A 16111-nucleotide genomic window follows, 5' to 3' on the forward strand; every position below is an offset into this window, starting at 1 on the left:
CCCCTCGCTCAGCCAGTGAGCGGGAACCGGTCTGTATGTGGGATCCGAACCCTCGGCGGGAGGGTCGCCGCGCTCTCAAGCGGCGCACTGTAGCAGTGCGCCACCGGGCCGGCCCAACCATGTTTGATTTTAGGAGCTCCATATATCACCTAAAATTATATTCCCAATTATATATATGTGTCCTTATGTTCATCTTCCTGTGGAGAGAGTTTATCAGATTCTGTAAAAGTTGTTTCTTAATCTAAAAAGTGAATACTCTTCAAGGTTTAAAGCAGGAAAGTGAAGATTAACATGGTCAAATTTTATTCGGGAAGCAGTGGAAAAAATAGGTTTAATAAGAATGCAAGAAAAATTCTGGAAAAATATAAATCACATTATTCTATTTTTTTTTAAGCCACGTTATTCTAACAGCGTTACTGCTAAAGAAGAGTGGTAAAAGAGGAGTTTTTACTTTTTATTCGACTTGCTACTTTTTTTGCCATGAGAATATAATTCATGAATTGTATGGTTAAAAATATTAAAATACAAGTTATTAAAAGAGGTCAATGCTGGCAGTTGGGAGATCAATTAAGAGGCCACTGCCATTGTCAAGTGGAGAAAATATATAAATATGAGAAAAATGTAGGAGCTTAAATAAGCAGGGTGTGGAATTGTCTCCTGATTTCCTGGTTGGGTGCTTAGTTGGTGATGATAACTCCTAACTTAGGTAAGGAATAGTGATAGGAAGAATAGATTTAGAGGAAGGGAGAAGAGCCCAGAAGCAACTCCTCAACATATATGGACACTTGATTTATGACACAGGTGACACTATAGAGCAGTAGGCAAAATGTCTTTTTCATTAAGTGGAACGGGGACAATTGGATGAATTGTCCAATTGAAGAAACTGAAGAAATTGAAAAACTTGACTCTTCACAAAAATCAATTCCAGGCAAAATGTAGATTTAAAAGTGAAAGGTAAAACAGTAAAACTTTAGAAGGTATGCAGGAGGATATCTTCATGTCCTTAAGGTATGGGAATTTTTTAAAAAAAACAGGACATAAATGCTAAGATTAATAAATTTGACTACATCAAAATTAAGAATTTGTAGTCATCAAAAGATACCATGAAAAGAGTGAAAAGGCAAGCCACAAAGAAGATAATCATGACACATAAAATCAACAAAGTGCTTGGATTCAGAACATTTGAAGAACTCCTGTAAAAATCAATAAAATAAAATGATAGTATAATTGAAAAATGGCCAAGAGACTTGAAGAGGCAGTTCACAAAAGAAGAAATCTAAATGAGCAGTAAATGCATGAAAAGATACTTTAATCTCATTAGTAATTATGGAAATGCAAAATAAAATCACAAAGAGATACCCTTATATGACCACCAAAAATGTCTTGAACAGTGACAGAACCAAGGGTAGATAAGCTCATGAAACAGTGGGAACCCTTAAGCATTGCTGGTGGGAGTATAAATTGATACAACTATTTTGCAAAAACTGTTTGGCATTTTCTTATGTATAGTTCAAAAACAGACAAACTAGAACACAAAAGGCCATATCTTGTATATTTCCATTTCTATGAAATGTCCAGGGTAGGCAGTTCCATAGAGACAGAAAGTAGATTATTGGCTGCCAGGAGTTTGGAGTAGCAGGAACGAGGAGTGACTGCTAACATGTACAGTTTCTTTTTTGGGTGATAAAAATGTTCTAGAATTTTATAATGCTGATGGTTGCACAACTTAGCGAATATACTAAAAACCATTAAACTATACACCTTAAAAGGGTGAATTTTATATATGAATTATAATCTCACTTTAAAAAATTATATGAGGAAAACTAAACTCAAGTATTTAGAGATGCATACTTTGTTGGTAAAGCTATGAGGAAATGATTGTCGTAAAAGTCAGGTAATGGTGACCTTAAATGGGGAAGGGGAAGGGTTTTGATTGGTGGGATTATGTAGAGGGCTTTTGGAAGATGGCATTGTTAACTTGGATTGTGTTTACACAGGTGCTTCCTGTGTAGTTATGTTCCTTTATAACTAATTAAATTGTGCAAGTGAATCAGCTGTTTCAAGGTCCACTGACTGCTTCCAGTTTTGTGTTTGTCATTTCATTAGAACGTGTTTCTTTGGGATGCATGATTACTTGCCTTTGAACCATCTTTCCAACTGCTAAATTACCGTGTAATAAACATAGTGCTTTCATGAGTTCTGTGAGTTGTCCTAGTGAATTATTGAACCCGAAGGGACCACGGGAACTCCTGAATTCATAACCAGTCAGTCAGAAGCGCAGGTGGTCTCAGGGACCCCCTGAGACTTATGGCTGGTGTTTGTTGGAAGGGAAGCAGTCTTGTGGAGAACTTTGCCCTTAACCTGTGAGGTCTGCGCTGACTCAGTGTGGGTGATACCCGAGTTGAATTGTAGTATGCCCAGCCTGGAGGTGGTGTCAGAATAGCATCTTCTGAAAAGTCTGTTGGAGCCTGGTCAGTTGGAAGGAATGTTTGTTTATTATTTCATCAGCTTACAGTTGGTGGGAATCCATCATTATTTCTCTTTGTGCTACAGAAGCTTTTTGACAAAGATATCCATCACATACATAGTAGTGTTCTGGTTTTGGCTATGACCTGGCAACAACTCCATGACTTGGAAGCCATTTCTTTTCTCTAATGATGGCCATATTTGGTATATAAAATGTTGAATTGTGAATCAGCTCTAAAAAATTCTAATGAACAAGTGTATGAACCTTAAATTTATAAGTATTTATTGACACTGGAATAAAGATATACAACATGGTGCTTATAGTTCAGGAGGACATCATCAAGGATTCAATTTCAGACTCAGAAAAAGTCTTCGATATAGAAGCTGTTATAAACTTAACTCTGAACATGCTATGATTTTATTATCATGGCCTTATGGAGGCCCTAATCACTTTTCATTTGCTTGTTGAAGAAACTCCCCAACTTCTTTTCTCTCTCTACTCAGTTCATTCTAAATTTTGGAGCTGAACACTTTCTACTAAATATTACTTTGTGCCTGTTGTTCTATTGTTTAGAACATTTCAAGCAACATTTTCCAAAGTGGTTCTCTAAAGATGATCCATTTGAATGTAGGGGGGAAATATGAAAACTTCTATTTATCTTCTTATCATAAAAAATAAAAATTAAATTAGGCTTTACTAGTATGTGAGGTATTGATTGACACTGGTTCCCTTATTAGCTCCATGTATCAGATTGTATCATAAATTCATCTTGTGACAAATTACTTAAGAGTGGCCACACTAAATGATATAATGGAGTTTTCCTTTACAAAATGTCAAGTGTTTGAAATTTTTTGACCTTTTTTGTGCTAACAAGTGATTTTTAGTAGTGTGCTGCCTATTTTGGGGCGGCGGGGCACAGAGCAAAGATCCTTAGTGTGTCTTTTCAGGTGGATGTGACATTTTAACATTGAGTAAAAAACTAGCTATGTTTTGAAAGAAATTTGTGCCATGGAAAGAAAACATTTTGAAAACATTTGAAAATGTTTGGAAACGTTGTCATCTATTTGTGATTTTGTTGACAAATTATGCGACCTATCATAACTAGTAAATAAGCCACTTAAGAACATTGGAAATAGAATGTTTCTAATCTTCCAAATCAAAGTTTCAATCAGTTTTGAACCTATTTGTTAAAAATATAAAACTGTAATACCTCTCCATTAGTTTCCAAGAAAAACTGTGTGATATCACAGAAGACAGAAATTTATCATCCTTTGGATGGAATTAAAAACAAGTATCATGATCTAATAAATAAAGCTAACAATGAACTTCCTACATTGGGATCTACAATGTGTTTGTCAGGTATATTTTTTATCTATAATAAAACTGAGTCACAAAATCTAAATCTAAAACCAAACCACAAACAGATTTAAACCTAAGATCTCTAAAATATGAGCCATCTTCAATCACATAGCACTCTCAAAAAAGTAAAAAATTTTATACTATGGATAAAATATTTGTTTTACTTCTATTTATATTTATTTTTAAACAGATTTTATTGAGATATAATGGACATACAATATTCAAAGTATACAATTTGATAACTTTTGACATAATGTATACACGTCCCTGAAACTGTCACTGCAATCAAAATAGTGAATATATCATCTCCAAAAGTTTCCTAATGTCCTTTCATAAACTCCTCCCATCTCCACATAAGCACTGATCTACTTTTTGTCACTTATAAATTATTTTGAATTTTGTATCATTTTATCTCAATGAAATTATATAGTATGTACTCCTTTTTTGCCTTGCTTTTTGTCCTTTGCATTTCCATATGAATTTTAAAATCAGACTATCAAAAAGGCAGCCAGGATTTTGATTGGGACTGTGCTAAATCTGTAGATCAATTATGAGAGAATTGACTTCTTACTAATATTGAATCTTCTGACCCATGAACATAGTTTATTTCTTCATTTATTTAGGTCACCTTTAATTTCTCTCAACAGTGTTTTGTATAGTGCTTACACATCTTTTGTCAGATTTATTCTCAAGTGTTCCATATTTTTTTGTAGTTGTAAGTGGTATTATTTTCAATTTCCAATTATTGCTAGTGTATATGAATATAATTGATTTTTGTATATTGATCTTGTATCCTGCAGCCTTGCTAACTCTCCTAGCAGCTTTATTATAGATTCTGTTGTCTATGAATAAAGACAGCGTGCCTTATTCATGGGCTGGATCCTCCAATACAATTTCGAACAGAAGTGGTGAGCACAGGCATCCTTGCCTTTTTCCTGATCTTAGAAAACTTTGTCTTTACTGTTAACTATAGTGTTAGCTATAGGTTTGTCATAGATACCCTTTATCAATTTATTTTATTTTATTTATTTTTATTTTTATTTTTTTAAAAGATGATCGGTAAGGGGATCTTAACCCTTGGCTTGGTGTTGTCAGCACCACGCTTAGCCAGTGAGCGAACCGGCCATCCCTATATAGGATCCGAACCCGTGGCCTTGGTGTTATCAGCACCGCACTCTCCCGAGTGAGCCACAGGCCGGCCCTACACCCTTTATCAATTTAAGAATGTCTTTCTGTTCCTAGTTTGCTGAAAGATTTTTTTTTTTCCTTTTTGTCTTTTTTCGTGACCGGTAACAGGATCGCAACCCTCGGTGTCGTGCCCGCACCGCGCTCAACCAGTGAGTGGACCGGTCTCTATATGGGATCCGACCCCTCGGCGGGAGCGCCGCACTCTACCAAGTGCGCCACCGGGCCAGCCCTTGCTGAAAGTTTTTATCAAAAATGGTTGTTGGTTTTTTGTCAGATGCTTTTTCTATGTCTAATGAGATGATTGTATGTTTGTTCTTTATTAGCCTATTAATATAATGAGTTTATATTGAATGATTTCCAGATTTTTAAACCCACTTGTTTTCCTGGGATAGACACTACTTGGTCATGATGTATTAACCTTTTTATACATTGTTGTATTTAATTTGTTGACAGTTTTAAGAATGTATGCATCTGTGTTCACAGAGGATATTAGTCTATAGTTTTCTTACAAAGTCTCTGTCTGGTTTTGGTGTCAGGGTAATGCTGACCTCCTAGTATGTATAGGGAAAGTATTTCTTCCTCCTCAATTTTCTGGAAGAACTGTGTAGAATTGTTATTATTTTTTTCTTTAAATGTTTGGCAGAATTTTCCAATGAACCCATCTGAGCCTGGAGTTTTCTTTGTGGGAAGGTTCTTTTTGTCTTCTTTTTTTTTTAAATTAATTTTTTATGTGGGGAGATTTTAAATTTTAAATTTAATTTCTTTAATAGATATGGGACTATCAGGTTATCTGTTTCTTCCTGAGTGGGCTTCGGTAGCTTGTATCTTTCAAGGAATTTTTCAGTTTATCTAAGTTGTCAAATTAATTGACATAATAGTTGTTCATAGTATTGCCTTATCATTTTTCTGTTATCTGTAGAATCCATATGGGTGTCACCTTTCTCATTCCTGTTATTAGTGAATTGTCTTCTTTTTTTTTTTCCTGATCAGTTTGTCTGTGGTTTTAATTTTATTGATCTCAAAAGCCTGTGTATGTTTTTGTTAATTTTCTCTCTCTCTTTTTTTTTTTTTTTCTGTTTTTTGGGTTTTTAAAATTAATTCATTTCTGCTGTGACCTTTATGGTTTCCTTTCTTCTGGGTTTTATTTAGTCTTCTTTTTCTAAGATCTTAAGGTAGAAGCTGAGGTCATTGAATTCATTCCCTCTTTTCTAATGTAGGTATGTAGTGATATAATTTTCCCTCTAAGAACATCTTTAGCCGTTTCTGATATGTTATGTTTTTATTTTTATGTAGTTCAAAATACTTTTTTTTTTGAACCACAAATTATTCAGAAGTGTGTTGTTTAGTTTCCAAATATTTGGGGATTTTGCAAAGTTCTTCCTGTTAACTGATTTCTAATTCAATTTCACTGTGGTTAGAAAACTTTTTGGGGGGAAGGGGGTGTGACTGAGCATCTGAACCCTTGACCTTGGTGTTATCAGTACCACACTCTACCAAGTGAGCTAACTGGCCAGCTGGAAAACATACTTTAAATGGCTTGAATCCTTTTAAATTTATTGAGTCTTGTTTTATAGTCCAGAATATGCTCTTTCTTAGTAAATGTTCCATATTCATATGAAAAGAATGTATGTTCTGCTGTTGTTCGGCACTGTTCGGTGTCAGTTAGGTCAAGTTGGCAGTGTTGTTCAAGTGTTCTATATTTTTACTGATCTTCCTCCCCATTTATTAATTTATTCAATCATTTATGTAAGTATGGACTAATAGATATTTATAGTTTGGATTATAATACTTTAATATTTTGTTTATTTTTTTGCTCAAATTGTTTCAGCTTCGGACATTGGGACTTCAGTTGGCTCCTATTCCCTTTTGATATGCCCCCATCAGTGCAGTGTTTTTTGGTTTTGTTTTGTCGCTGTTGTTTTATCACTTCTTTGCTTCTGGCATTATCAGATGCTCCATGCTCATCTTGTATATTTTCTGGCCCAGTCCTAGAATCAGCCATTTCTCCAGGGAGCCCTAGATACTATTTTGGAGAATAGTATGAGAAGCCAAGATCTGGGTGCTCGGTATGCTTATTGCTACTGAAGTGTCCTTTCTTTAAGCTGACAGATCAAAGAAATATAAAATTAGCATGTGTACTAAGTTGTGAATATACCCATATCTATAAATATTGCTGTATGTAACCATGTGTATTTATATTAAACGTGAGTTCTTCCTGATGTCTCCAACCCTAATCTATTATCATTCTAGCTTCTTACCTTTGCTGATCTATAAATTTTCTCTCTAACAATAAAAAGCCTGGCTCCCACCATCCACATAATTATTCAATTCCGGTATACATGTATACCAGTATCTGAATTGTTAACCCATAGATACATGGGAAACAAATTTGTTGACATGAGTTCAGTACTTACGTGTAGTTCCTGTTGCCTTTGGTCTTATAGACTCCATTTATTTCCAGTTTCTTAGGTTAGCACTTTTCCCTCCACCCACCTCAGTGAAGTTGTTTCTCATATTTGTAATACAATTAGATTCTTTGGTCACAGTCCACATTCTGCTCTGAGATCCGTCAACCTCATAAATGATTTGTTTAAAATTCACATACATCACTCTTTATGATGTAAAGTTCTATAGGTTTTGACAAATGAGTAATGTCATATATTCACCATTACCATTTCATACAGAATAGTTTCGTCACCCTACAAGTGCCCGGTGCTTAATCTATTTGTTCCTCATTCTCCCCCTCCCTGCTGACAGTCACTCATAGTTTACTCTCTTTATAGTTTTGCCTTTTCCAGAATGCCTTTTTTTTTTTTCTTTTTGGTAGCTGGCCAGCAGAGATTGAACCCTGGACTTGGTTTATCAGTACTACGGTGTAACTGAGCTAACCAGCCAGCCCCGGAATGTCATATGGTTGGAATCATATAATATGTAGCCTTTTCAGATGGGCTTTTTTCACTCAGCAATATGCAGTCAAGGTTCCTCCCTGTCTTTCTATAGGTTTGATAGCTTTTTTTTTTTTTTAAATCACCAAGTAATATGCCATTGTATGGATGTACCACAGTATGTTTATCCATTCATCTATTGAAGGACATCTTGGTTGCTTCCAGTTTGGGGCAGTTATGAATAAAGCTGCTATCCACATTCCTGTTTAGGTTTTTGTAAAGACAAATGTTTTCAACTCAATTGAGTAATTAGTACAGTAGCTGTGTTGTACGTAAGACTACGTTTAGCTTTGTAAGAAACTGCCAAACTGTCTTCCAAAATGACCATACCATTTTGTATTCCTAACAACAATGACAAGAATTGTCTTTGTTCTCAGTCTTCCCCAGCAGTAGGAGGTATTATCAGTTTTTTAGCCATTCTCATAGGTGTGTATGGTTATCTCATTGTGGTTTTCATGATGTTGAGCATCTTTTCATATACTTCCTTGCTATTCGTATATCTTCTTTGGTGAGGTTCAGCTATTTTGTACATTTTTTCATTGGGTTGTTTGTTTTCTTATTGTTGATTTAAAAGTTTTTTGTACGTTTTGGATATAAATTTTTTATCAGGTGTTTTTTTTTTTTTCCTTTTTGTCTTTTTTCGTTACCGGTAACGGGATCGCAACCCTCGGTGTCGCGCCCGTACCGCACTCAACCAGTGAGTGGACCAGTCTCTATATGGGATCCGACCCCTCGGCGGGAGCCCCGCCACACCTCCAAGCGCCACACTCTACCGAGTGTGCCACCGGGCCGGCCCATTATCAGGTGTTTTTTACAAATATTTTCTTTCAGTCCATGGCTTGTCTTTTTCATTCTCTTAACAGCATCTTTTTCAGAGCAAAAGTCTTAATTTTAATGCAGTACAGCTTACCAATTTTTTTATTTCATGGGCTTTGCTCTTGGTTCGACGTCTAAAAGTTTATCACCAAATCCAAGGTTACCTAGATTTTTCTCTTATGGTATCTTCTAGAAGTTGATATGTAAGTTTTGTGTTTTATATTTAGGTAAATCTTACATTAGGATTATTTACATGATCCATTTTGAGTTAATTTTTGTGAAAGATTGTGTCAATTCATTTTTTTTTTTTTTTGCATATAAATGTCCAGTTGTTCCAACACCATTCATTGACAAGATTATTCTCCTTTAAATTGGCTGTTCCTTTGTAATATATCAGTTGACTATATTTGTGTGGGTCTGTTTCTGGGTTCTCTATTCTGTTTCACTGATTTATGTATCTGTTCGTCCACCAACACCGTGCTCTCTCGATCGTTGTAGCTTTCTACCGAGTCTTAAAGTTGGGTAATGTCAGTCCTCCAATTTTATTCTTCTTCAGTATTGTGTTGGCTATACTGGTTATGTTGTTGCCTTTGCATACAAACTTAAATTGGTCGATATTCACAAACCAGCTTGCTAGGATTTTGATCAGGATTATACTTAATCTGTAGATAAAGTTGGGAAGATTTACCATTTTAGTAATGTGGAATCTTCCAGTCTATGAACATGCAGTATCTCTTCGTTTACTTAAATCTTTGATTTCTTTCATCAGTTTTATAATTCATAGCATATAGTTTTTGAACATATTTTGTTAGATTTTTTTCATAAGCATTTCATTTTTTGTGTTAATGTGAATGGTATTGTGTTTTTAATTTCAAATTTCAATTTTTCATTGCTGGCATAAAGAAGCAGTTGTCTTTTTGTATATTAGCAACCTTGCTATAATTGCTTATTAGTTCCAGGAGTGTTTTTTGTTTGTTGATTCTTTAGAATGTTTTACATAGATAATCCTATTATCTCTGAATATAGTATTATTTCCTCCTTCCCAATCTATTTACCTTTTGTTTTCTTATTGCACTAGTTAGAACTTCCAATATGATATCAAATAGCAGTAATGAGAGAGGACATCCTTGCCTTGTTCCTGATCTTAAAGGAAAAGCATCCAGTTTCTAACCATTAAGCATGGTGTTAGTATGTCTTCTGTAGATGTCTTGCTCAAGCTAAAGAAGTTGTCCTCTGTTCCTAGTTTGCTGGGGTTTTTTTCAAAAAAGTTTTTAATGGGTGTTAGATTTTGTCAAGTGCTTTTTCTATATCACCTATAGGATCACATGATTTTTCTTCTTTAGTCTGTTGATGTGGTGGATTATATTAATTGATTTTCAAATGTTGAACTAGCCTTGCCACTGAGTCATAGTATATAATTTTTTTCTACATTGTTAGATTTGATATTTGTAGTATCTTGTTGAGAATTTTTTTTATCTATGTTCATAAGAGATATTGGACTATAGTTTTCCTTTCTTGTAATATTTTTATCTGGTTTTGATATTAGGGTAATACTGGCTTCACAGAATGAGTTAAGAAGTGTTTTTTCTGCTTATGTTGGAAGAGATTGTAGAGAATTGGTATCATTTCTTTTTCTAGGGTTTGGTAGAATTTATGAGTGAAGCATCTGTAACTGGTGCTTTCTTTTTTGAAAGATTATTAATTATTGATTCAGTTTTTAAAAATAGTGTCTTTCTTTTTTATCTAATCTGACGATCTCAACCTTTTAACTGGGGTGTTTAGACTATTTTCATTCAATGTGGTTGTTGGTGTGGTTTGGTTTTAATCTGCCATCTTCCTATTTGTTTTCTAATTCTGCGATCTGTTTTTTCTTCCCCAGTGCTCTTTTTCTGCTTTATTTGGAGTTAATTGGGTATTTTTATGATTTGTTTTATAACATTTATTGGCTTATGGGTTGTAACTCTTTGTTTTTTTAGTGGTTGCATTAGCACTTGTAGTATATATCTTTAACTTATTACTATTTCCCTTTAAGTAATTTTATACCACTTCACATACAGTATAAGACTCTTCAATCTCTCTTCTCCCGACCTTTATGCTATGGTTTTCAAATTTTTAATTCTCATATATGTTATAAATTCCACACTACCTTATTATTTTTGTTTAAATGTTTATTACTTTTTGGAGAGATTAAGAAAAATATCTTATATATTTTCTTATGTAGTGAACTTTTCCAGTGCTCTTCATTCTTTTGTGAAGATCCAAATTTCCACCTGATATCATTTTCCTTCTGCCTAAAGGACATTTTAAAACCATTTCTTGTTGTGTGGTCTGCTGTTGAGGATTTCATTTAGCTTTTTTTTCCAAAAAGGTCTTGGTCACCTTTGTTTCTTAAAAATATTTTTGCTGGTACAGTGACTTCTGACACTCATTTCCGAAAATTAGGCCAAACTTTACAAGTCAGTGACACAGTCCTCCACAAAACTGCCCTCATTTCAGACAGCAGCCATAAGCCTGGGGGTTCCCAGACCTCCATACTTCTGACCAACTGGATACAAATTTGAGGTTTCTCACTACATACTCAGGATTAATTCACTATAAGATGGACAGAGCTCAGAAAGCACTGTACTCAACATTGCAGTTTTATTATAGCAAAAATGGTATAAATCAGGACCAACCAAAAGAAGAGATGGCATAGGCGAGGTCTGGGAGGATCCCAAATGTGAAGCTTTCAGTGCCTTTTCCCTGTGAAGTCAGGATGCTACAGCCACCCCAGCCTTCAGCAACCACCACATTGATCAGTCAGCAGCCATCAACATCAAGGCAAAACCCTCTACCAGCAAAAAGATTATGACTTGCTAAAGGCGTAGGTGATCATTAGCATTTTTTTAGCAATAAAGTATTTTGTAATTAAGGTATGTACATTTTTTAAAAGACATAGTGCTATTGCACAATTAATATTCTATAGAATAGTATAAATATAACTTTTATATGTGCTGGGAAACCCCAAAATTTGTGTGACTTGCTTTTTTGTGATGTGTACTTTATATCGGTGCTCTGGAACTGAACTTGCAATATCTTCAACGTACACCTGTATTTTTTTGCTGCTTTTTTCCCTCTTGGTGTTAGTTATTTCTGACATACTCGTATGTGTGTTTTATGTATTCCTAGCTTTACTGTGAGTGCCTGGGAGATTCTTTGTACCTCTCTGTATTTTACCCTGTAACCAGCACCAGGTCTGTTCCTTGGAAGGCCAGTTATTGTTTGTAGGACATTCATGTCCAAGGATCTCCTTGAGGCTGGGTAGTTTGTCAAACTACTAAAGCGTATCTAGCTTTACATGCCAAGGATCAAACTGTGGGTACTTGTTAATCTTTGAGATGACACTATCTAAAAAGAACAGAATGAAAAGAAAAAAAAAAGGCCTTGATATTCTGAAGAGGCCTGATCCTTATTAAGTCCTGGCTAAGGAAGCAGCTACTCAAGATCACTTCTCTTGCACGCTGGTAACCTGTGCTAGCCAGGAGATGGGGATAGATCCTAAGAGACAGCCCAGGACACAGAGCGTGGAAACCCCAGAGGTTGCAGTAGGTTGAGAGCAGATCCACTGATAAGGTTGTGCATTTTGTGCCCTGGGGGTGAGGAAGCTGAAAATGCCTCATTAGTTCAACCAAAGAGAATGCCTTTATATAATTGATACGGAGGTGCTGCATAGGGTGGTAGGGGCACTGATTAAGAAGCCGGTTTTTAGTTTGGTATAGAAACACAAGTGCTATCCAGGCCCTGTTGTATAGAGATAATGGGAAACAACAGGGCAGTTTTGTGGCACTTTGGAACATCCATATCATATCAGAAAGCAAACTGTCCAAGAGAATGCCAAGGCACATTGAACTACCAGGACCTTGGATAGCTTCAATTCCTCGTAGCCAATGTTGGTTCACAGAGGTGAGCGTGGAAGCAGGAGGTGGGCAGAGGTCAAGGGGGTGTCAGCACATCATAGAGTATGGTGCCTATTTTGACCTGGCCTTTTGGTAGAGACACATTGACAACTTCTACCAACTAGGGGCTCCTAGTACCAGCCCCTAGCTGGAAGATAGACCAAAGAAATATAGCAGGCTTAGGCTTAAGAACTGTTGTGTCTGATACAAATGTAAACACACTGTTGTGTTCAAAGCTTCTGAGCTTTAAGTTAGCAAGTTCGATGGGACACATGAAAACTCAGAAAGAGATGGTAGTAATCCTACACCTTGAGGAGGTTGGGCATGTTTGCAGATGTGGGGGCCTACAGTATGGACTCTTTTAAGGAACACTGCTATCCTGAGTCCCTACCTAAGAACCTCTGTTTCCCCTTAAAACACACACATTTTTGGTTTAGCCCCTTGGATGCAGTGTGCAGAGATATATGTACATGAGACTTTTGGGCTACACTCCTCTTACCCTTTGAGAAATGTTTAAGCATTTGACTATAATCACCTGCACTGAATGAGCTCTTTAAGCTTTTAGAAAGTTGTGTTAACTTGACAAGATAGACTGAAGCCTGTTCCTGGGAGGGCAGGAAATAGGCAAGATGCTGCTAGATCTTGAATGGATGTCTGAGAGACATGGATTATTATAGGCAACTTGAGAACAAGGGAGAAAGCCTCTGGGCTGCCAGACTTTTTACGAAGAATCATAGTGCTGTTGCTAAGGGAAGATTTCTTGTGTAAAGGTCATGTTAGCCCTCCTCAGAAGTAAACCTCTTAAGGGTTTCTTTTTCTTTCCCCACCCACAGGTAACAGTCCTTTGGACAGCCCCCGGAATTTCTCTCCAAATGCACCTGCTCATTTTTCCTTTGTTCCTGCCCGTAGGTAAGTTGATAGAAAACCTTCTCTGTAACCAGCACATGTGGCACTTGCATGAATGTTAGTTGAATGTCATATTCCTCTTTTAAGTCACTATTTTTTAAGTGTATTACCATGGGCTACCAGCCATCAAAACTCCCTTTCTGCTTTCTTATCCCAGGTTGTACTCATTTTGTACAAGTTTTGCTTTCTAAGTACCCTATGTACTTGCATTTGAATGTTTGAATGGGTGAATAAATATTAGAACTGGATTTATTTTTATAATCCCAAGCACAAGTCCCTGGTGTCCTGAGGGTGTGTTCCGAAGCATTATACTCTCAATTGAGAGCTATCCTAGGGTGATCAATGAAAAAATGGGCTCTCCTAGGAGTACCAAAAGTTTTACTCTTGTTTTTCTAACTCAGCTAGTTTCTAGAAGGGAAGGAAGGGACCTCATGTGCTTCTCTCCTTGGATTTGAGTTGGGGGAGACTACAGGATTTTCACTTATCCTTCCATGAATTTAGAAAGATTTGGTGCATAGAGAGCCATGCTTATAGTCCTCCTCCCACGTCTTCTCTCTGAGAGGAATATAAACCTATATCTGGCCCATGGCAGCAACCCTGACAGCACTGCCCATGGCCTGGTTATCACCTGGCATCTGGAGAAAACTAAACTGACTGAGATAAGTCCATCCATACCACACACTAAGGCTCCATACACAGATGATTTCTTTTTTTTTTTTCTTTTTTGTCTTTTTTACTGACCGGTAACGGGATCGCAACCCTCGGTGTTGCGCCCGCACCGGGGACTGGCAACGGGATCGCAACCCTCGGTGTTGCGCCCGCACCGCGCTCAGCCAGTGAGCGGGAACCGGTCTCCACATGGGATCCGAACCCTCGGCGGAAGCGCCGCTGCACTCCCAAGCGGCGCACCTCCAGTGCGCCACCGGGCCGGCCCCACAGATGATTTCTTTTCAGAACTTTTCTAAGATTCTTTGTTGGCAGAGTTCATGTTTTTTTAATCTTATTTTTTATTTTAAAAAGTTTTCTAGATTAGAGTTAATCTCTGGTAATAGGACCTTCAGAAAAATTACGCCTCCAGATTTGGAACCCTTAAGGGATAGAGAATGTAATGTACCTCCAGGCCAGAGCAGTTTTAATACTTGACTACTTTTTGAAAGATATAATAGAAAAAGAACAGACTTCTGGAACCAGCATTAATTCACTATTCAAGTGACAATCCAGAAGAAATCCATCCCCTTTCTCTCCAGAATTCTGCATAGCTGAAAAGATCGTGTTAGGAGAAGTTCGATGGCTGAATTGCTTTATGCAAAACAAATCTCATACAGGTTTGTCCCATGGACTCATCTCTTCTACTCTTTGTAATGTCCAATTAGTTAATCAAGGATCCTGGTAGGATCACTTACAGTATAAGAATATATCAGATTGATGCATTTGCTTTTCCAGCCCAGCTGGAAAGACACTTATTCCAGACTCCTTGCCTGGACTGTGTATGAACTATAACCTCAGATTAAGTAAGAGCTGGGACAGCAGGACATGTGGCCAGATCCCCATAAGTGGCATTGAGTCATTTCTCATTCATTCAGTAAATATCCACTGAGCACCAACTATGAGCCAGGTACTATGCTGGGTACTTAGTTATATAGTGGTAACAGAATAGTCATAGCCTCTACTTTCTTGACACTTATTGTATTAGTCAGGGTTCTCCAGAGAGACAGAATCAATAGGATATGTTATAGTTATATGAGAGGGGTTTATTAGGGGAATTAGCTCACACGACTGTGAAGAAAAGTCCCACAATAGGCCATCCATAAACTGGGTGCCGGTAGCATGGCTCAGTCCAAGTCCAAGGGCCTCAAAACCAGGGAAGCTGTTGATGTCCTTGGTGTAAGTCCCGGAACACAAAAGCTGAAGAGTCTTGAGCTCTGATGTCCACAGACTGAAGAGAAGAGTATATCCCAGAAGAGACAGATTCACCTTTTTCCTTTGTGTTCTCTCCGACCCCCAGTGGATTGGATGGTTCCCACCCACATTGAAGGTGGGTCTTTCCCACCCAGGCCACTCAGACTCTCATACTAGTCTCTGCTGGAAACACCCTCATGGACACACCTAGAAAGATAGCTTTACCAGGTTTCTCAGCATTCCTTCCTTCATCTAACCAAGTTGACACCTAGAACCAACCTTCACACTATAGTCTAGTAGAGTCTGTGTACTGGTTGTTCCCTTTGCAAGGAATGTTGTTCCTCAGATCTTTGCTTAGCTAACTTATTCCTGTCATTTGTGTCTCATCTTAAATGTCACCTCCTCAGAGAGGCCTTCCCTAAACACACAATCTAAAGGGGCCCCCTTATTATTTTCTATCAAATCATCCAGTTTTATTTTTCAAATGAGTACCTTTCAAAACTTGATATTTTCTTTCTTTTTTTTTTTTTTAAAGATGACCGGTAAGGAGATCTTAATCCTTGGCTTGGTGTTGTCAGCACCATGCTCAGCCAGTA

The 16111-nt window shown here is 37.0% G+C and overlaps 1 protein-coding gene across 2 annotated transcripts in view; it reads left to right on the forward strand.

Annotated features, from left to right (window-relative positions):
- Positions 1 to 16111, forward strand: part of MAST2 (microtubule associated serine/threonine kinase 2) — a 135113-nt gene that overhangs the window by 88598 nt on the left and 30404 nt on the right. For both annotated transcript variants that reach the window (XM_008566433.1, XM_008566434.1), the window contains exon 3: positions 13544 to 13619. The gene's annotated coding sequence lies outside the window, so the exon portion shown is untranslated. The remainder of the gene's footprint in view (positions 1 to 13543; positions 13620 to 16111) is intronic.

The sequence above is a fragment of the Galeopterus variegatus genome, unplaced genomic scaffold, assembly GCF_000696425.1.
Source record: "Galeopterus variegatus unplaced genomic scaffold, G_variegatus-3.0.2 Scaffold242, whole genome shotgun sequence".
NCBI lineage: Eukaryota > Metazoa > Chordata > Mammalia > Dermoptera > Cynocephalidae > Galeopterus > Galeopterus variegatus.